At 39.5% G+C, this 21,642-nt stretch overlaps 1 protein-coding gene and 1 pseudogene across 6 annotated transcripts in view; one reads left to right on the top strand and one right to left on the bottom strand.

Annotated features, from left to right (window-relative positions):
• SGMS1 (sphingomyelin synthase 1) overlaps window positions 1-21,642 on the top strand; it is a 316,221-nt gene that overhangs the window by 204,696 nt on the left and 89,883 nt on the right. The window contains exon 1 of one of the 6 annotated variants that reach the window (XM_030940479.1): window positions 2,847-3,257. The exons of the other annotated variants lie outside the window; for them this stretch is intronic. The gene's annotated coding sequence lies outside the window, so the exon portion shown is untranslated. Of the gene's footprint in view, window positions 1-2,846; window positions 3,258-21,642 lie in introns of those variants that run through there. 6 annotated transcript variants of the gene reach the window in all.
• On the bottom strand, window positions 11,393-11,893 carry LOC115900354 (annotated as a pseudogene).

The following is a 21,642-nucleotide window of genomic DNA, read 5'->3' as shown; positions in this document are numbered from 1 at the left end:
ATGGTAACCACTCACTGTCCCTAGGTATGGTGCTAGTAATGTGCCCTCTGCTTTAGAGGAACAAGGAGTGGACCAGCAGGTTATTTGGCAGAGGGTTTTTAAGATCAGGGGTGCAGAGGTAGAGGCCAGGCTTCAAGTGCCTGTAAATGTCATGGCACTGGACCCATAGGTTCACTGTCACTCTTTTTTGGTAACTATATATTTAGAATCCGTGTACTTTGAATTTTAATTTGAGACAGCAAAGGCATCCTAGAACCAGTTATCCTGTTCTCTTGTGGGAATATTCTAACCACATTGGTCACAGTGTTGTTCTTATTTCTGAAGCATAAGGATTATTGGAAACATCTTTTAAGTGCTTTATGGTTGCAGCTGAACATATTTATGAAGCCTTCCTTCTTCCTGGAGAGAACACCTACTCTGAATGTTAAGCTTGGCTGGATCCTAAACAATACAAACAAACTAGATCATCTCTCTTTCCTGTCTGTGCTGCCTTTCCCTTCTTCCATCATAGATCTCAAAATATCTCTCTATGTCCACACAAACACAATTGTATTTTTTAGACTACAGTGTTAAGAAGTTTATTGAGTTGTTCATATACACTTAAGCTTTATGTAGTCTTCTCATGTAAAAGAGCTGCTGTCATTGATATAATAGCCAACGTATTATCAGTTCAGCTAGTATAGCTCATTGTAACAATTATATAAACAGAAAATCAGTGCTCTTAAAAGTACACATTAATTTACATGAATGTTTGAGGAAAGCTGCCCGTAAAGCAAATTGTGTTCCTTTTGATCTCTACTATAAAATTATCTAATTGTCTGAGAGGAAAAGGTTTATGACCTGATGGCATGCTCGACTTTGACATTTGTCATGTGATGATGATGATGATGTGTTGAGAGGCATAGAGGGAGGGGCCTGCCTGCGGGAACAGCAGCTAGAAGACGCTCAGCCTCAGTGACTCAGGCAGAGGGGATGAATGCCTGAACCAGGAATGGAAAAAATGGTCCAGATATGAAAGTAGGCTTCATGTTACACCTATTGGTAGTGAACTGTCAAGAGAGAAAAGAGGGAGCTCAGATGATTCCAGAATTTAACTTAAAGTGTCTAGGAGAGTAAGATTACCTTTATGAGGAATATGAGGGTCAAGAGAGATTTGACAGCTTCATCATCTAGGAGACAGACCCAACTTAATATGTTAAGTACCTGTTGCTAAGGATAAATGTGAGGCTGTAGGCCAATCTTGCTTCTGCTCTTTTGACCATAGTTTGGTTTTCAACTGGAAACACTCTTAGAGATCCTCAGAGAGAGATGAAGCAGTTCACCCTGTCATTTATTGGCAGAGTGGAGACCAGGAAGGGAGCTCTTGACTTTTTGTGCAGTGTTCTTTCCACTCTCCCGTGCTGCTTTGGAGAAAAGAACAGCATTTTGTTGATCTCACTTTAGATCTTATCTTTGGCTGATGAGTATTTTCAAGAAACCTTGGCCTGTGGAATGACTCTAAACAAAGAGATCTTTGCTCAGGAGATCTCCAAAGCAAAGAACGTTTAATTTGTAACTTAACATTTTTTTTTTCTTCCCATCTAGAAACTCTTTTGGCACTGGCAATCAACTCATTTCTTAATGGGCCCTCAGGAATTAGCACTTCTGTAGCCCCCTGTAATTTGCCAATTCCTTAATAAAGTTTCTTTTAAGTATTTTTATTACAAAATAATGTTTAGGGCACAGTGACCCAGATAGAATATTCCCAAAAATCACTCGTACTTTTTTAAAAGTAGGTTTACCTGTGACCTAAATGAAATCATTCCAATTTTAAGCCTTATATGCTACCAATAAACTTTCTATTGTATAGTAAGAATACCAAATTCAAGAATCCTAAACCTAAAGCTTCTTAAGTTTCTCAACACTTAAATAAGGGACTCAGACCAGGGAATACCAGAGAACTATTTCAGCTCTAAAATTCTTTAGATATTTAACATAGGAAAGAATTTTTGAAAATTACAAGCCAGTTTGTTTACAATTTTGGAGATTCGGATTCAGGGCTCAGAGGGACAAGACAGCATTTTTTGAGTGCCTACTCTACATCCCGCACGGTGGTAAATGCTTTGCATGTATTGTTACATATACAGTAGTTCCCCCATTATCCCCAGATGGTATGTATGTTCCAAAGCCTCCAGTGGATGCCTGAAAACTCGATGGTCCTGAACCCTATATACACTATGGTTTCTCCTATACATACCTATGGTGAAGTTTAATTTATAAATTAGGCACAGTAAGAGATTAACAGTAACTAATGATAAAATATAACAATTTTAACAATTTCCGAATGACATGAAATTTAAAACTTGTGCATTGCTTATTTCTGGAATTTTCCATTTAATATTTTCAGACTGCAATTGAAGCCGGGCAGGTAACAGACACAGCAGAAAGCGAAACTGCATATGGGGGGACTGTCGTAATCTGTAAACCGTTAGGTGGGCATTTTAGCCCCCTCATTGATGATAATCAATTTTCTCAAGGCCATACAGTGTCAGAGGTCTGATCCAAATCTGCTTTGATCCCAGGTCTCACATTCTTTGCACCCAATATCTCTGCCTAACTCAAGAACTTTCACTAATCGAAACTAACGTACATCCACTAAATTATCTTTCGTCAGATTTATCCTTGTTTCTCAAGCGTTTTCAAAGGCAACCTACCCTTTTCTAGAAGTTGTGTCGAAGTTGTCAAAGGCGTAAAGAATAGGCTGTGAAAGTCTGCTAAGCTTGGTATAAATCAAGAAAGGAAAGTTCCGCCTTAACCGACACTGAACGTGCTTATTGGTTAGGATTGAACGGGCTGACTCATTTCTTTTTTGCCGTGGTAGAGGGCCCCACCCTGCATTCCAAAAACCCTCTGCTGCGGGGCCACACCCGCCAACCTCGCTGTTGGAGCCTCTGAGGTCGGGCTGGGCTTCCAGCTCGCAGTTGACCCTGGGAGAGGATCGGCGCATCCGCCTGCCCGTCCCCCAACTCCGGACGCCTGGCTCCGTAGCGCCGCTGTCCCAGCACCAGGGCCGGGCAGGCAGGGGAGCGGGACCGCCGGGAGCGATCGAGGCGCGGACGCCCAGCAAGAGCCGCGCCCGGGGTCTGCGCGCCACTCACCGCGCTCGCCTTTCCGCCCGCGCCAGGGCCGGCTGCGCGCACCCTGAGTGGGAGGAGCCGCGCGCAAACTTGGTGCCCCAGGAACTTTCCAGGAGACACTGCCTCGGGGGAGGAGAGACCGTAAGTGTTGCTCCTGAGATGCTGTGGTTCATTAAAATACACTCACAGACGGTGGGGACCGATTAAAATACCGCAATCAGTGCTAGTTCTTCTACTACGGCGAAGTAAGGGAAATCTTTATTTTTCCTGCGTGGCGCTTTAATGACCAAGTAGGCACTAGCTATTTACACCTGAGACGGTTCAGTGCAGTTGCTGAAGCAGTGGGTCAGGATATGGGTAGGCTCAGTCAACAAGTGCTCTTTATATTGCGTGATGCTAACTGCTATGGCGTGAGAACCAAGGATGGGGGTGGTTTCTGCTTGGGGTTATCAAGTTTTCCTAATGGCGGTTTTTGAGAGAATGAGATTGTGTCTAGTTTGGTTAGTTTTGGGGAAGTACTCACTTTCTCAAACTCCAGTCCCTGTACGAAACAGACCTTTTGCCAACTCCTTTGGTTGGGTGGAAACTGGCTTGTGAATGAGCTTGGTATTAAGTGCTACAAGAAAGCACGTGCCCCTGTGTTTTGGACTGATCGTGTTTACTCCATGTTTACTTCGTAACCGTGCTTCCTGTTTAGTGTGGCCAGGTAATCGCTCTTGTGGAATTTGTCAATAAATACATGGAGAAGAATGCATGACATTTGCCTTTTTTTTTCTATTTGTGTTTGCTTTGTGTAGTTGTACCAAAACAGGAAATCTGGGACTAAATTCTGTTACCCTGAATGCTACAAATATTTATCATAACATTTTTATCCAATTGAGTTACCACTTTTAAATTTATGTAGAAATAAGTCCAGTGAGCCACTTAAAAAAATCTGCTTTTCTACACAAGAAATTAGTGCAGTTGTATACTGCCAAATAACTTATTTTCTTGCAAGAGTTTGGGGAGGTGGGGGACAGGGAAAGCGGAATCCCGTAACGACTGAGGATATGCACAATACAACAGGAAAGTTACCACGATCAGCAGCACTGATTGTGTACAGGAAAGACAGGTTAAAGATGTCCCAGTAACATAAAGGATGGTGAGAAGAATTGTAAACTGAATTATGAAGTTATGAATATGAATGACCAAGTCATGAATAGCATCATTACACTCCTGCATTTATGAAGATACAGACCGGGATGCAGTCAAAAGATAGACTGTCATGGAGAGAGGAAGAAAATTCTTTGCAGCTGGCTTTTTTTAGAGAGAGAAAGAAAATTCTTCGCAGCTGGCTTTTTTTTTTTTTTTTTTTTTTTTTTTTTTTTTTTTTTTTTTAAGGTCTATAAAGGAAACTTCCCTGGAAAGAAACAACTTCTAAATGGAATGATTAAAATAATTTGTTAGAAACTTTAAATTGCCCTATGAGCTCCTAGTAACACTATTTTCAAGCTCATAGGCTAATTGTTAAGTCTCTTTTGCTCTGAGTTGAACTGATCAAATGCCTCTGTGTGAAAGGTAACAGCGTAGAATCCTCTTTGAGAAACAGCCTGTAATCTTGGGAGAAATGGCCTAAGTCCACTGTTCTCAAGTCCACTGAGGCAGTTGGAAAGTCCCCCTCAGGTGGTGAGAATGGAATAATATTTTGTTATATCTCTAAGCTGCCTAAAATCCAAAGAGATTATTAAATTTGGAATTTTATTAGTTTCACCTAATAGTTGTATAAAGGCTGAATATTTAAGGATCTCTTTTATCGGGTACTGAGATGCTTTGTATACATTACTTCATTTAGTTTTCACAATAGACCTAAGAACTGGAGGTATTATTATCCCTGTTTTATAGTTGAAGAACAGGCTCAGTAAGGTTGTATTACCTGCTCCAAATTTCACAGCTAGTTAATTTAGTTTATGTTGGAAGTTAGCATTTAAGGTTGGTTATTTTTCCTATGTGACTCCAATTGCTCCTAAAATGGTGTTGATTTTTCTGTTTGAAATGATCCAGAGGAGGTTCTTGGTTCAAAGCAGATTTTTAAGTGATTTAAAAGCGCCTCATTGCCCCAGCGCCAAATTATCAAAGTTCAAGGAATTACGCATTTATTCTAGAAGCTTAGGGCTTTCAAATATTAACTGAGAAAGTCCTACTGTTGATGAACTCGTTAATGCAAGTGGCCGCCTTCGTGTTGCTGACCTCCGCTAACTTTCTTCTACTTTTTTTCTGAAGACCTTTTAGTTCAGGGTGTGCATTTTCCTCCTGCGCCTCACATGTGCAACTCAGGCTTTCTCTAGTTGAATCCCCTGAGTGTGAGTGCATACCTGCAGTATTTTATATGCTAACTGAAATATTTTAAAATTTATGTTAGCACCTAGATTAGCATTGAATTGTTTAAGAATGGTGAGTTCATGAAAGGCACACTGTGAGCGCTAAAACTAGTTATGTGAAGGTGAGAAAGTCTCAGCGTGTCTGATCGGAACATCCAATTCTGAGAGAGTCCATCTGTCGGAGTATCTGTTGGCATGTCATCATACAAGAGAACAATGCCACCTTCATCGAAGACCATGAAATACAGCATCTATTCCAGGACTAGGCATTGCTCACAGCCCCACCTCATCACCTGCAACATCTATTTGACACAGAACACCTACCCACTTCCTTAAACCACTCTAAATCCTAACTGCTTTAAGTGACCTGAATTCATGAGCATGTTGAAAGAACATGCCAGTGTGATGATAAAACCACTTGGAAAAATCTTGGAGAAATCATGGAGGGAGGAAGCATGCCAGAGAGTCCATTTTCAAAAATGGAGAAATGGCAAATTCTGAAAACTTTACATTCATGGCTTATGTTGGTGTCTAGCAGAATTGTAGATCACATTTTTTAAAAGAATGGTCACAAAAATAAAAGTGATGATCAGTGTGTAGCGTATGTTTGCTAAGAATTATTTATGTCCAATTAACCTCGTTTGTTTTTTAATAATGTTACTGGACAAGTAGTATATCAGGGCATTGCCATAGATATGCAATGTCTGCTTTATCAGAACATTTAATAATCTGGTATGTGTATTCTTTACTCAAGACGGAAAAATATGAATTGGATAGCAGTATAGGTGAATGAGTTTATGTCTTGTCCCTAAAGAGGGATGATCAGTGGCATAATGTCAGACTTGAGCAAGGTGTCAATAGTGTGCCTTGACAAAGGCATATGATACAGCTGGTGGGAAAAACTTCACCCAGTACAAGAGATAGAGTATTTGGAACCAAGGAGATGATAATTGCATCGTTCTTTGTAGATAGTGGTTACAAATAGAGATTCCAAAACCAGACCCTGGGAAAGTTATTTGAACTCTTTATGCCTCTATTTCTTCATTCATAAAATACAAATAATAGTAATAATACCTACCTTAGAGGGCTGTTGAAGAAGTTGAAGGATTAAATTATATAATCCATGTAAAGTGCTTAAAGCAGAATCGGATAGTAAATTGTATGTATTAGCTGCTAGTCTTTTGTTGTTGCTGCTGTTTTTACTACTGTCACTACTACTATTTCAGGCAATATTATGCACATTTCTGGGTTTGTGTTTAAACACATATCCAGAATGTGGTAAATAGGTTAGTTGTTGTTTTTTGAGACGGAGTCTTGCTCTGTTGCCCAGGCTGGAGTGCAGCATCATGATCTCGACTCACTGCAACCTCAAGCGGTCTTCCCACCTCAGCCTGCTGAGTAGCTGAGACTACAGGTGTGCCACCATGCCTGGCTAATTTTTTAATATTTTGCAGAGACAGGATCTCACTATGTTGCCTAGTTTGGTCTCGAACTCAAACTTCCGGACTCAAGCGATCCTTCTACCTCAGCCTCTCAAAGTGCTGGGATTACAGGGTGTGAACCACTATGCCTGGCTGTAATTAGGGTTTGGAGAGTGTCTAGTAACTGTTATTTGAACAGTGGTCCAAAAACAATAGGTGTCTTCACCTTAGTGTAAAAGCTGAGAGACTTTCAGTCAGATGAGGTCCACAGAAAAAAAATTAAAAATTAAAAACTTTTAAGCTGAGAAATGGTACTTTATATTTACTTTTACCAATGTGGTAAAAGAGAGATGGTCACATTTTGAAGTCTGTACATTTTGTCCAGTTTAATAAGTGCTTTCTGTTAAGGAGCTATAGCATGGTGTATGAGAAATCTTCACTAAACTAGGTTTTAGGAGAGCTCTTTCTTATCTCCAGTCCAAATCAGATCAGTACGGTCTTTAACCAGTTGTTACGGGCAATTAGCTTAACTCAATGGTTCTCTGCAGGGTGCAATTTTAACCCCCCAGGGAAAACTTGGTATATTTGGACATGTTTTTGATTGTCACAGCTGGGGGTGAGAAGGTGTGCTAGTGGCACTTAGTGGATACTGCCATGGATACTGCTAAACATCCTACAATGCACAGGACAGAGGCCTCACAGCAAAGAATTATCTTGTCCAAAATGTCAGTAGTGTTATGGTTGAGAAATCCTGGCTTACAAGTTCAATGTATGTATTTCTGTTTGTGACATTTGAATGCCAATCTTTGCTTTAATGAAATCACCAAGTAGCTTTAACAGTATGTTTATAAAAGGCCTTTGAGAGTTAATGTATGCTGAAATCTGCAAGTGTGTACATTTTATCAGCAGCACAGTGAAATATTTGCTTTGTTTCCTGGAGGAATATATTATAGTGGTTTGAGAGTCAGATAAACCTTTGCTGGAATCTCAGCCCTGCCAGTTTAACTTGCTGTGTGATTTGGGGCAAGTTTCTTTATCTGTGAAAACCAAATCTCTATTTCATAGGGCTTAGAGAAATAAACAAGATATACATGTGAATTATGTAGCACAGTCCTTAGGCACAGTCGCAAGAGATAACTTTTGTTTTTTTAATTTACATTTTCCAGGTTAATAGAATTGACTGGTGCTTTTTAAAATGTAAGATTTGGAAGGAGAATATATAAGGAAATTAGATTTTTTAATAGTTAAAATATTAAAAGGGTTCTTGTTTTCCAAAAGTGATAAATCTTAGGAGAAGTAAATGTCTTTACAGATACCACTTTGGCCTTGTAGGGAATGAAGAATATGCACTAAAGTGAGAAGCACTTATTAGAGGGAGGCATAAGTTGTATGGAAAACAAGAATCATCTATTTCTTATCAGTCTGGAATTAGCCAATAATATAACTTCTGCATTTATGAATTGTTCCACTATAAAAACATGTAATGTTTGTTCTTAAGCAGTGTAATTCTATTTTTTCATCTTACTCTTGTTATTATGTCTCTTAAATATGTCTTTCCATGCCTTAAGGTGTAAGCAGCACACCTAGCAAATGTATGTGCAAATGTGTCAGTTTTGTCATCTTAGTGATTTCTTATACCCTGTCAGCCTTGCCTAAAAAGATAAAGCTTTCATGTGATCACTTTTTCTGTCACTTCCACTTGTGTATCAAGCAAGCTATAGCGGTGTATAGCTTATCCGTAAGAGCAACTGGCATTGTATGTATTTGACTTAATGGTGTGAATTTTTGTAGGTGATAGGGATTGGATGGGAAGATTTCAGAGTATTCACAATCCATCTGCTGTCTACCTTATAATGGCAGACTGTTTTGCAGTTCTGTTAATTTTCCAGGGAGATGGCAGTAAGGGGTCCAGCAATGAAAAGTTCCATGGCTTAGGAAAAGGCACTTTTTCAGGTTGGAGAATTGAAGTTAGCAATTTTTTTGAAAAGTGTTGGATCTTGATTTTCTTTCTCAGTGTCTCTATTGCATTGAATTGTGTAAACCTCACATAAACATGTGACTTGAACCTTCTAGTGGAGTGAGTGCCCCCAGCAGCTTGCCTCTCTCTGGGTGTCTAGAAGGAAATCTGTCCCCTCACATCATTGGGAGAATTCACAGCTAGCTCATCCCTCTTGGGTGGTGACTGCCCATGGGAGCACAGCAGTTCCAGCATAAGGGGCATGTGAAATGTGACTGGTGCACAGATGAAAACATACTTCTGAGAAAACTAACACAGACTAAGCCCTGCTAGTGCTTAGTGGCCTTCATTAAGCTAACCTTCAATTTTACTTAACTTTCCTGATTGTACAGAAGTAGAAGGTGGTGTTCCAGACTCTGACGGCCGCAAGCCTCAAGCCGCCCCTGAGTTGCTGGGTAAGCAGTATTGGCAAAGAAACCTGGTGATCCTAACAGAGAATCCTGAAGTGGTGATACAAAATTGCATAGTTCTATGGGATCAGAAGCTGAGAGTTTGATAGTCAAACTAAGCTGAAAGTCAAGCTGATAATAAATAAAGTAAAAGAAAGACTAGGCAGTTTAAAATTTCAGATGCAACCAGTGACCACAATTCTTGAGACCCCATAAAACAATTTCTCCACTTTAGGTGCATTCCGTCACTTTGATTTCTTAGATATGGATGAGACTAGAAATTACCACGCACTGCAGGAAGTGTTGCTGAAAATGTTTGAAAGCTGATTGTGTGTTTACAAGGCTCCTGGGCATCAACTTGTAATTTTGCAGTAATTGGTACCAAAATCCCAAGTTCTAGACTTGTGCTGAGTTAACAGATGTAAAAATAGAGTCCCCCCCCCCCCCCCCTTTTGAAGTAAGGGTCTCACCAAAAGGCTCAAACATGTTCTGGACATAAAGGAGCAAATAGATTTAAGTCAAGGTGGAGTGGAACAATATGCCTTATTACCCACACCATAGTTCTATTAGCTTGTATTTTTTAAAGAGTTTAAGCTTGACATTCAATGAATTCTTTAAATACAGGGTGTGGTTATAGGTTTGTTTGTTGGTTTGTTTGTTTTTTTAAGAGGTCCCTCCTTCTTGAAATTCCAAAGCTTTCATTTCACTGGAATTATTGGCTTCTACCACGAGTATGGTATATATGCCATATAATGAGGGCCCTCAGGTAATAGTGTATATACTATATATACCTTTCCCTCTTCTCAATTTGAAAAGACCTTACTCCAAAAGAAATTATTAAACTAACCTATAATGAATGTATCACAGCAAACATACAACAAGTAAAGAGATTATAACTTGGTTATAGAACTATAACTTGGTTAAAGGAACTAACATGTTGTTCTGAGAGGGAAATTGTCTGAAGAGGAATTTAGAGAAGTAGAACTTGAAGACTGGGATGGGAGACTGAATTTGAGAGGCCAACTTGGCCTGGCTACAGAGAAGGTGCCTTACCCCTAGGGTGGCATTACCAGGTCTCCATGTGGGTCTTCCCCTATGGTGGGGCTGTCTGAGGGCTTTTGAAATCTGCCTAAGTTCCAAATCTGAATTAGAGATTGGTCTTGCCCTCATCAGTGAATACCGTTGAGTCCTCCTTAACCTCACAGTGCAGAGTGTCAGGCCACACAGGAAGTCACAGAACGTATTTTTGTTCCATGCCCACTATGCATCCTTCTCATGGTAATTTGGCCACTTCACATAACTATGCTTTTCAGAGATCTGCCATCAGACATGCCAGCATCCAACCCACCTGATGGTTTACATTCTCACAATAAGGTATTCAGCTGTAGTTTTTAACGCTAATGTCATCATAAGTGTGGTCAGTATGAATGCTTTGCTGATCATTGTATTTATAAATTTGCAAGACTAAAGGACAGTCTTGGACTATGTGAGTCCCCCCAGATGACACTGCACTTTAAGGACCAGCTGACTTCTCCAGGGTTGCTTGTCTTCACCTTGAATGCCCTTTCCTATCTGACTTGCAACACAAGAGTGTCATGACCATCATAATATTATCTTTTTTATTGCAATTTAGAAAATGTTGAGAAGAAAAATGAATGTCATTGAGTGCCTATTCATGTGGGAAATGTGATGTTCTGTTCTGTGGGTAACTCATGTAAACAAAAGTAAAAGAAACTAGAGTATATTGTTATAGTTAAAATTACAAGGTAAACTAATTCCTACTTCGCTGGTTAGTGTGTCCTATAATTCTCATTTAAATTGCACAAATTACTAAACAACTACAGAAATTTTCACCCAAAGCATTTCATAGCCAAAATTTCACAGAATTTTTCAGTATGATTTCATATTGTTAAAATTCTTGCAGACTTATGAAATATACTTTCATTTGTTTCTCAGGATAATAGGCTGTATATAGTTTCTTAGGCATTTGGGTTCCAGAGCCTGTGGTACTTTCATATATAATTGTCCTTTTAATATTCTTTTTTTTTTTTCAGCCCAGAGGTCTTTTTTTTTTTTTTTTTTTTAACACCTATTATGCCATGAATTCTTAGGGAATAGGTTCCAGCAGCTCAGGCTCCTTCCCATTGGTTCTCACAAAGTGTGCTTCTCTGGGTGGAGCAGGCTGGCGCTTCGGTTAAACCCACGTACCTTTCTCTTTGGCTTCTTTCTTTTTCTGATCATTTTCCTTCACACGTTTCAGGAAGCTATCTCGGCTCTTAGAGTGCTTGTGCTCAATGCGCACATTAATTATCTTGGCAAGAATCTTGCCCTTGTTTGTTTACAACAATGCCAACAGCATGCTGGGTAACATTGTAGACTCTCCCAGTTTTGCCATGGTAACACTTGTAGGGCATTCCTTTTTGAACAGTACCCATTCCCTTGATGTCTATGATATCACCTTTCTTATAGATTTGCATATACGTGGCCAAAGGAACAACTCCATGTTTTCTAAAAGGCCTAGAGAACATATATCGGGTGCCTCTCCTCTTTCCCTTTGTGTTCGTCATTTTGGCGAATTACTGCAAGATGGTGGTTCCAGCCGAAAGGCTTAATATTCTTATATTCCTGTTAATATATCGAATGAGCTTCCTGAAGTTATCTATTGCTAATATTTAGCATTTACTTTTAGGAGCAAAATTCTCAGGAGAATTGAGAAACCTAGTGTCATTTATTTTGATTATGTCCAAGTAAAGGTCAGAGATAAGAAATTAAATGTTTGTAACGGAGAAACTAGTCATCACCAGTCTACTTCAAAGGAATGTCTGTCACAGCCTCAGTAGTGCCAGGGTACATAGAGATATGTTGTATGAAAACCATATGGTCTTGGGAAGACTGTAGAGGAATCCTCTTGGGAAGAGAGTATGGAATGGACTGAAACAATTCAAGGAATAAATGGGATTATATCCAGAGAGATTGAAGAATAGGAAAAACAGAAACATCCAGTTAGAGTACGTTTTCATGTTTGATAGCAGAGTAGGGTGACTATAGTTAACAACAATGTATAGTATATTTTGAAGTAGCTAGGTGAGAGGACTTGAAATGTTCCCAGCACATGGAAATAAATAGTAGAGGTCATAGATATCTCAAATACTTTGAGTTGATCATTACAGTCTATGCATGCAAGAACTATCACATGTACTCCATAAATATGTGCAAATATTATGTATCAATAAAACAGAAAGAACAGGAAAAACAAAGCAAGAATTCTAACATTACCTCTTTCCAAAGTGAGTGTCTCCGCTTACTGGGCCTGGACCCTAATCTATATGAATAAAATGAATGGATTTTATTCCCTAAGAATTTGTTAACTAAGTTATCCGAATAAGTTATGTGTCCATGTTTGTAGCCAGTAGTGGGAGGGAGGTCAAGCAGAGTAGAGGTTGTTAAAATCTTTTTTTTAATTTTGTTTTGTTTTGTTTTGAGATGGAGTCTTGCTCTGTCAGCATGCTGGAGTACAATCATGGCTTACTGTAGCCATGAACTCCCAAGCTCAAGTGATTCTCCTGCCTCAACCGCCCTGCAACCCAGTAGCTGGGATACTTGAGTGCACCCCAGTAGCTGGAACTACACGCATGTACCACCATGCCCCACTAATTTTTTTTTTTTTTTTTGAAATGGAGTCTCACTGTGTCACCCAGGCTGGAGTGCAGTGGTGTGATCTCGGCTCACTGCAACCTCCGCCTCCCAGGTTCAAGCAATTCTCCTGCCTCAGCCTCCCGAGTAGCTGGGACTACAGGTACGTGCCACCACACCCAGTTAATTTTTAGTATTTTTAGTAGAGACGGGCTTTCACCGTGTTAGCCAGGAACCTCGCTAATTTAAAAAAAAAAAATTTTTTTTTTTGTAGAGATGAGGTCTCACTATATTGCCCAGGCTGGTCTCTGGGCTCAATCGTTCCTTCTGTCTTTGCCTCCCAGAGTATTGGGATTACAGGCATGAGGCACTGTACCTGGCAGTTATAATGTTTTTAAACTGTTACTAGAACCTTCCTCAGATTACAGAGGACCATATGCCAGACCTTTGATGTCCAATACAATAGGCAGTAGCTACATGCCAATATTTAAATTAATAATCTTAGTTGTACCTAACACATTTCAACTGCTCAGTAGTTACATATGTGGCTAGTGGCTACCATATTGTGTAGAACAGATCCAGAACATTTCCATCATCTCAGAAAGCTCTACTGGAGAGCACTGTGCTATACACTGTCTAAAGGAAGCATTTTTTAAAATGAATTTTTTTATATTTACATACAAATTTAGGGAAAATGATTCAGCCAAAAGTTCAGCCTTAAAACAAAATAGGTATTAAGGCACTGGATCCATCTTCAAGCAAGTCCTATATAAATCAAAATATTTCAGGGGTTTGACTCTGGCTCTTTTAGGCCAAATAAAGGTATATTATTTTAGATTTCCTCAGGTTTAAACTTTGAATCCTAGCAGTGCATGATGGCTTTCAAGAATAGACACAGTGGATCTTCAGCATGTGTATATGCACCCATTCTATTATAACTGGTTAGTCAGAGCTTAGCAGGAAAAAAAAAAGCCACTCTTATTTATGGAAGGGGGAATGTAGTAAAGTTACTTACAGGTGATGCAATGGTAGGATGTCATTACCAACCCCAGGTTGAAGGGACAATTGGAGGAGGCCGTCTGGAGATCAGGGGTGGATAGGAGCTGAGACCAGAAAGGATATCAAAGATATCAACAGAGAATAAGGTGAGGAGTGCTCCTGGTGGCTTCTCCCTTTCTCAGGTTAGGCAGACAGAATTAACCACTTCTTCACCTGGATTTTTATCGGCACATTCTATGATACATCACTTAGCAAATCTAGAGAGGTTAAATAGTTTAAGCCATGCTAGTGACAGAACTGGAAAAATGCTAATTCTTGGTCTTTTACTTATGCACGTTGCCATTGGGCCCACTGCAGAAATGCTAGTAAGTAAAGGGAGTGTGTCATCAGTTCAGTCTGGGAGCAGAAACTGCATAGTAGTTTAAACAAGGAAAATTTAATATTAAGACTTTTTAGGGCCAGGTGAGGTAGCTCATACCTATAATCCCAGCACTGCTTTGGGAGGCCAAGGCAGGAAGATCACTTGAGGCCAGGAGCTCAGGACCGGCCTAGACAACATAGCAAGACACTGTCTGTACAAAAAAAAAAAAAAAAAAAAAATTACCTAGGTGTGGTGACGCATGCCTGTAGCCCTAGCTACCTGGGAGGCTGAGGTGGGAGTGTCCCTTGACCCCATGGGGGCGAGGCTGAAGTGAGCTAGGATCATGCCGCTGCACTCCAGCCTGGGTAATAGAGGAAGACCCTATCTCTTTTTTTTTTTTTTTTGAGACGGAGTCTCGCTGTGTTACCCAGGTTGGAGTGCAGTGGCGCGATCTTGGCTCACTGCAAGCTCTGCCTCCCAGGTTCACGCCATTCTCCTGCCTCAGCCTCCAAGTAGCTGGGACTACAGGCGCGCACCACCACGCCCGGCTAATTTTTTGTATTTTTAGTAAAGACGGGGTTTCACCGTGTTAGCCAGGATGGTCTCGATCTCCTGACCTCGTGATCCGCCCGCCTCGGCCTCCCAAAGTGCTGGGATTACAGGCTTGAGCCACCGGACCCTATCTCTTAAGGAAAAAAAAAAAAAAAAAAAAGAATTATAACAAAGGATTGGAGCAATGATAAGATTGGCTAATAAGAAGTAAACAGAACTCTATAGAAATAGCAGATATAGGGAGCATCCACTACTCCAAAGGCTAAGATAGAGGACCCAAGGAAGAGACCAACTTCCTACCCACTCTCAGAGCTGAGATCCAGACCTTTTTGGAGAGGACACGGCCTTGACTCACTGCATGGCAGAGCAGTTGCTGTAGTGCCACACCAGCACAACTTACTAAAAACCTGCCTTCCAGAACTTGCTGAAAATCCATCCTTTATGGTGCCAGGGAGAGCTGTTCATGGGGAAATATCTACTGGAGGCACTTCACTAAAAACTGTTTGAGACAGGCTTTGGAGAAGCTACACATCTGACAGGAGTCTGATGTGACTCCTGATCAGACCAGGAAGCAAAACTCCTTCCTACAATGCCTCTCTAGCATTTTCTACAGACAAAAATTAACAAACATCATGTCAGCTAGCAAATGGAAAAGACTGAAAGGGCTCAGATCCCCTTTTGCAAATCAGGCTGTAAATGGTGAATTTGTAGCTATGAGGCGGTAAATTGATAACTGACACAGGGAGAAAAACGAGACCACCCTTCTTCTCAGAGTCTAAAATTATTTTTTTCAACTAGGTAATTGCACATGTGTATATATATATTTGGGTGGGGTTTTCCTTCCAGTAGTACTTCATCATTTTCCTTAGAATACTCACATTTTGTGTTTTATTACCTTTGCTATTCATGGTGACATCACTAGAGGACTTTTGAGGATTAAGTGTTTTAGTTTTCTTTTACTGTTTGTCTCTTAAACCTTGGATAAATACATGGATAATAAGGAGTTGCAGCCACATTTTTAAAATGACTTTCAGCTAAATGACATTCCAGGCTTTTGTTTAATGCCTATGAAGATATGTAGCATAACCTAGAATTATAGTTGCATGTGAAATAATTCAATTTGGGATTTTATCTCAAACATTATAAATATTTGCCAAAAGGTTTCATAATACATTCTAGTATATTTTATTTGTACATGGTAGGACTTTTCTTTCGTTTGCGAGGGCGTTTCTTTACTGTTTTTCACGAATTGGGGTAGTTCTTCCAGAAGAGCTTTTCAGAGATTTTTCCTCTCAGTTGTTTTCCACATTCTACAACTTTAAACTGCTGATTTTTTGTGTGGCTTCTTGCTGGATACACCATGCAATGCATAATTTCTCAATTTGTTTAAAACATTAGAAAGGGAGAAATACTCAGCCTTGTCCTTGTACCCAAGTTGATACTCAATCTATCCGTGTGCCTTGCCCCCTTTTTCTCTGCTTAGTCTCTTGTTTTGTTGTATTTTTTCTTCGTCAGAACTCTCCTGAAAAGCCTTTGATTTGTTAAATATATTTTGGGAGCTTCGGATGTTGAGGTTTATTATAAATGCTTTAAATTTTCTGGTTTTATTTTTTTAAATCAGGTTTTGTTGAGGAACAGAGTGTAAGAGAGAGGATATGGTTAAGATATGAAAATAAGTAAAAATGGTGCATGTACATGGTTAGTATACAAATGATATCAAATGGTTTAGAAAGAGATGTAAAAGGCTCCCCTCACTGTTATTACATTTCTTGTGATTTGTTCCAGGAAAAACAATACATATTTTGTCACATATCTGCATCTATCTTGCTTTGGCTTTTTGCATTTTTTAATAAAGGAATTAACATACATACCATTCCTTAGCTTTTTCTTTGTACTTTACCTATTTTAGAGATATATTCCTGTCAACACATACAGATCTTCTTTATTCTCTTTAATGATGGTACAATATTTTATTTTATGGGTGTATAATAATTGATTTTATTTTTGCCTTTCTTCTGGCTGTTTTAGTAGTGGCCAGTGGGGGGATTGTGTTTAGCTCTTGGATTTATTGTAGTCTGCCTTTCTGTAAATATTTTTGTGTAAATATCTTGTTGACATACCTGTAGGTTAAATTCCTGTGAGTGGGATTGCTACATCAGTGGGAAAATACATTTCAAATTTTGATAAGCATCACCAGTTTCTTCTCCGGAAAGGTCACTGATTGTTTTTTTGAGACAGGGTCTCGCTCTTCACCCAGACTGCAATGCAGTGGCACAATCATAGCTCATTGCAACCTCGAACTCTTGGGCTCAAGCGATGCTCCCTCCTCCCAAGTAGCTAGGACCACAGGCATGCACCACGATGCCCACCTAGTTTTTTGTATTTTCCATAGAGATGGGGGTCTCACTATGTTTCTCAAGCTGGTCACGTACTCTTGACCTCAGGCAGTTCTCCCACATCAGACTCTCAAAGCACTGGGTTTACAGCTGTGAGCCTGGCCTTTAAAAAAAACACACACACACACACACACAACAAGATTTTATCTTTCCCACGCTTCCATCAACACTTTTCATTCACCAAGCTTTAACATTTTTGCCAATCGGACAAGTTAAAAATGTACTTTCGCTCTGGGTGAGGTTTAGGATCTTTTCTTTTCTTTTTTTTTTTTTTTGAGAAGGAGTCTCGCTCTGTCACCCAGGCTGGAGTGCAGTGGCCAGATCTCACCTCACTGCAAACTCCGCCTCCCGGGTTTACGCCATTCTCCTGCCTCAGCCTCCCGAGTAGCTGGGACTACAGGCGCCCGCCACCTCGCCCGGCTAGTTTTTTGTATTTTTTTTTTTAGTAGAGACGGGGTTTCACCGTGTTAGCCAGGATGGTCTCGATCTCCTGACCTCGTGATCCGCCCGCCTCGGCCTCCCAAAGTGCTGGGATTACAGGCTTGAGCCACCGCGCCCGGCCAGGATCTTTTCATAGGTCCATTGTGGGTTTCTTTCTGTAAACTGCTCACTCATGTGCTTTCTTCTTCCGCTTTCACCCTCTTTTTCCTTACTTTTGCCCTTGTGTCTTCTTGTCTTTATCATATTGACTTGTATGAGCTCATTTTAAATTAGGAAAATTCATCCTATTTCATATGTATTATACCTGTTTCCCCCATGTTATCGTCTATCTTTTGATTTCCATTAAAAACATTTTTATTTTGGTGTAAGGAATATTAAACATGTTCTTTAACAAAAGAAATAAAAGAAGGGTAGGAGTTGAGGAAATCTGGCCATACCTTCTGCTATTTTTGTGGCCTGAGTAGTTGTAGTTTGGGACCAAAGATTATCCCACCTGACACTACCATGTCCCATGGAGACCCTGTACAATCTTACAGCAGAATTACTCTTAAGACATACTAGATGTTGGTGTTCTTCCCCTCTGTATTTGCCTAAACCTTCATCAGTTTATTGAGCCTCTTAAGAGCAGGTGAGCTTGTGAACAACCTTGTCTGGAAACATCAGAATTTAGCCACATGATGAGATCATTCCTGGTAGCCAGGAGTTGTAGGTAATGCTCACTTCTGTATCCTGAGCACCTAGAGTAGCATCTGGCTTTTGAAACACCATGTGTTGAATGAATGAATGAAGACAAAGAAGAGCAAGAGCAGAGGATGAGCAGAAATAGAGAACTGGAATGAAGATTCACTTTGGAACACGTTAGTCAGTTAGATATATGCATGCCTGACAAATGTACCCCTAGAGTCTAGAATACTTCCATTTCTTATCTTCATAACCTCAGGCTTTTGACAGCTGGGATGGGTTTGTGATAATAGTATATTATTTACCTCATAAACTTCACTGGACATTGAACATGCAAACAGTGTACTTGTGCCAAGTGTTATTTAGTTGAAACTCTTCTTTCTTTGAATTTACGTAATTTTCTGTCTAGACTGGCCAGTGAGTAATAATCATGTCTGTTCTTTTGTAAGTAGTGTTATTAAAACTATGTGTATCGGATTTTAAAATAATAGATCAAAAATGGATTTCTGTCTAAATTTCTTCAAAGAACAAACTTCGTTGAACATTTCAAATGGTTCTGGTTACAACATAATGTCTTTTGCAGCAACTTGGATGGAACTGGGGGCCATTATTCTAAGTGGAGTAACTCAGGAATGGAAAGCTAAATACTGCATGTTCTCACATGTAAGTGGGAGCTAAGTTATAGGTACACAGGGACATACAGCGTGGTATAATGGACATTGGAGACTCAGAAGGGAAGAGGGTAATGGATAGAAAACTACCTATGTAGTACAGTGTACACTACTCTGGTGACAGGTACGCCAATATCCCAGACTTCACTATACAATTCATCCATCTAACCAAAAACCACTTGTACCTCTAAAGCTATTGAAATTAAAAGAAAAAATGGTTCTGGTTAACAAAAATTGAGTATACAAATGGCTTGTTACATACTATGTAAACTATGACTCAACCTAAATCCCGGAAAAATAGTTGGCTAGTTCTTTGTTTAATTAAACATCTCCAGAGAAGGTTTTTAAAGATTTCCTCACAATTCAAATAATCCATATTTATACACTTATTCATACATATGGAAAGTCTTTTAATGATATCGTATAAAGGGCAATATTGTGCAGTATTTTCTTGGCTTGGCATATAAATGTTATACCCTGAAAATGTCAATAAATCTTAATTTCCAATAGGATCATGGCCCCTTTTTCTTGCCATTTGACCTGAGATGTCTAATGGTTTTGTTTATTCTTCATAGTTTTATGGAGGCAATTGACTCCATTAATTTGAATCTACTGAAATAAAAGCCCACAATAGGAAGATAGATTAATTTTTGAAAAAGTTAATGCTAAGCTTTGACTTTTGTTACTGTTCAGTGACATTCAATGCAAAAATAATTGGACGCCAGAACATTAGAAAAATAGTCGTTGTTTTGAGTGATCATGATGCTTATTAAGCATCCATTTCAATGCGGACTGATGCAGTAATTGATGGATAATGCCATTAACTAGGCTTTTGACCAGACAAATTTTTTTGTAGTTTGGTAATTTTCTAAGCAGAATATTGAAATGAAAGGTAAATGGAGATTTTTTTTTTTTTTTAACAAAATGAAGATGTTTAAAATGTCAACAAAAAGCTCACAAATAATTTCTTGGGTACAACAGTTTTATACCACTTTGGTCCATTTTTTGCATCTTTAGCTTCATCTTAAAAAATCAAGGTGACTAAGTAAGGCTGACAGAAATTCATTTGTAAATTTGTCTTTGACATTTTGTGCGGGAGCATAAATGAATACTACTTTGAAAAACGTGTGTTTGAAAGTAGGTGTTTCTTGGATTTTCTTAGCCTCAGTGAGGACTGATCTGTGGGTGAGACCTTGGTGCTTTGTTGAAAACCAGTTGGCATTGAAGAAGGCAAATGAAAAATAGAAGTGTAATGTTGATTGTGACAAATGTAAAACATGTATCCCTTAAGAAAATCTCAGGAGCTTTTGGTGGGGGGTATTTCTGGTTGGTTGGTATAAAGTTTTGGTGGCCTATAGACCTTTTGGAGGAGTACTTTATAGTTGGAATAGAGTGTGAACCACTTGAGAATCAAACTAGAGGGATTTCTCCTGTGGGTGGAAAAGCAGAGGCTTTGGAAATGGAAGCTTCTGTGTTTGGTTCTCAGTGTTGCCACTCACTGGAGACCCCAGTAACTCTCTCCAAGCCTCAGTTTTCTTCATTTGCACAAGTGGAGATTAAAATATCTCCATCAAAGAGTTTTGAAAGAATAAATTTGGCACATAGTAATCACTCAACAAATATGTTATTTTTAAAGAAAGAGTTTCTAGTATTGTTCAAATTAAGAGGGTGGCCCCTGGAAAATATTTTCAGGACTACCAAAGGTTAATAAAATACTTACAGTATAAGGTATGGAAATTGGGGCTAGTTTAGAACTTGCTGTTTTTCAGCAAGGCAGAGATTTGCTATGTATTATTAGAATGTGACAATTAATGATTTTTCCTATGGCTGGCTCAAGTGTTAGATAATTGACCCTGGTTTATGTCGTCTGTCTTAAGATGAGGCCATAAGCCCCACTGAGGTCAATTACTAGGCATAAGTGTTTATGTCAAACCGTTTGTGTCTCTGCCATTGGTCTGGTCACACACACTAATTATCAGCATCTTGAGGCATTGCAGTTGCCTGGGTGAATGGAGGCACTTGGGAGCTTCCTGCCCAGAAACCCTCTGGCCTTGATGTGGTCCGTTGGGAGATTGGTTACATCAGTATTGGCCATAAGACAGGATCTGACAACTGTCCAGACTTTCGTTATTGCCTGATACATTCTGGTCACACACTGATATTGAACAGGTAGTAAAGGAACTGTCAGCACTTGTGGTTTTGTACTTCTTACCTTTTTCCTCACAAAAATAAAGCTGCCTTCATATTTTCTTCTTGCTAATAAGATAGTGAGCAACCTTGGCAACACAGCAAGACCCTGTCTGTAAAAAAAAAAAATTTTTTAATTGGTTGGGCAAGGTGGTATATAGCTATAGTCTCAGCTACTCAAGTGGCTGAGGTGGGAGGATTGCTTGAGTCCAAGAGTTCGAGGCTGAAGTGAGCAGTGATTATACCACTGCACTGCAGCCTGGGTGACAGAGTGAGAACCTTGTCTCTTAAAAAAATATGTATATGTATGTATGCCAGGCTGTGTTCTAAAGATCTTGTGTTTCTATTTTGTTGATCTTCATGGTGCTATTGTTATTCTCAATTTGCAAAGGCAAAAAACTGCAGCACAGAGTAGTTTATT

This window comes from Rhinopithecus roxellana, chromosome 11, assembly GCF_007565055.1.
Source record: "Rhinopithecus roxellana isolate Shanxi Qingling chromosome 11, ASM756505v1, whole genome shotgun sequence".
NCBI classification, from domain to species: domain Eukaryota; kingdom Metazoa; phylum Chordata; class Mammalia; order Primates; family Cercopithecidae; genus Rhinopithecus; species Rhinopithecus roxellana.
This window is presented reverse-complemented; position numbering and strand designations above follow the sequence as displayed.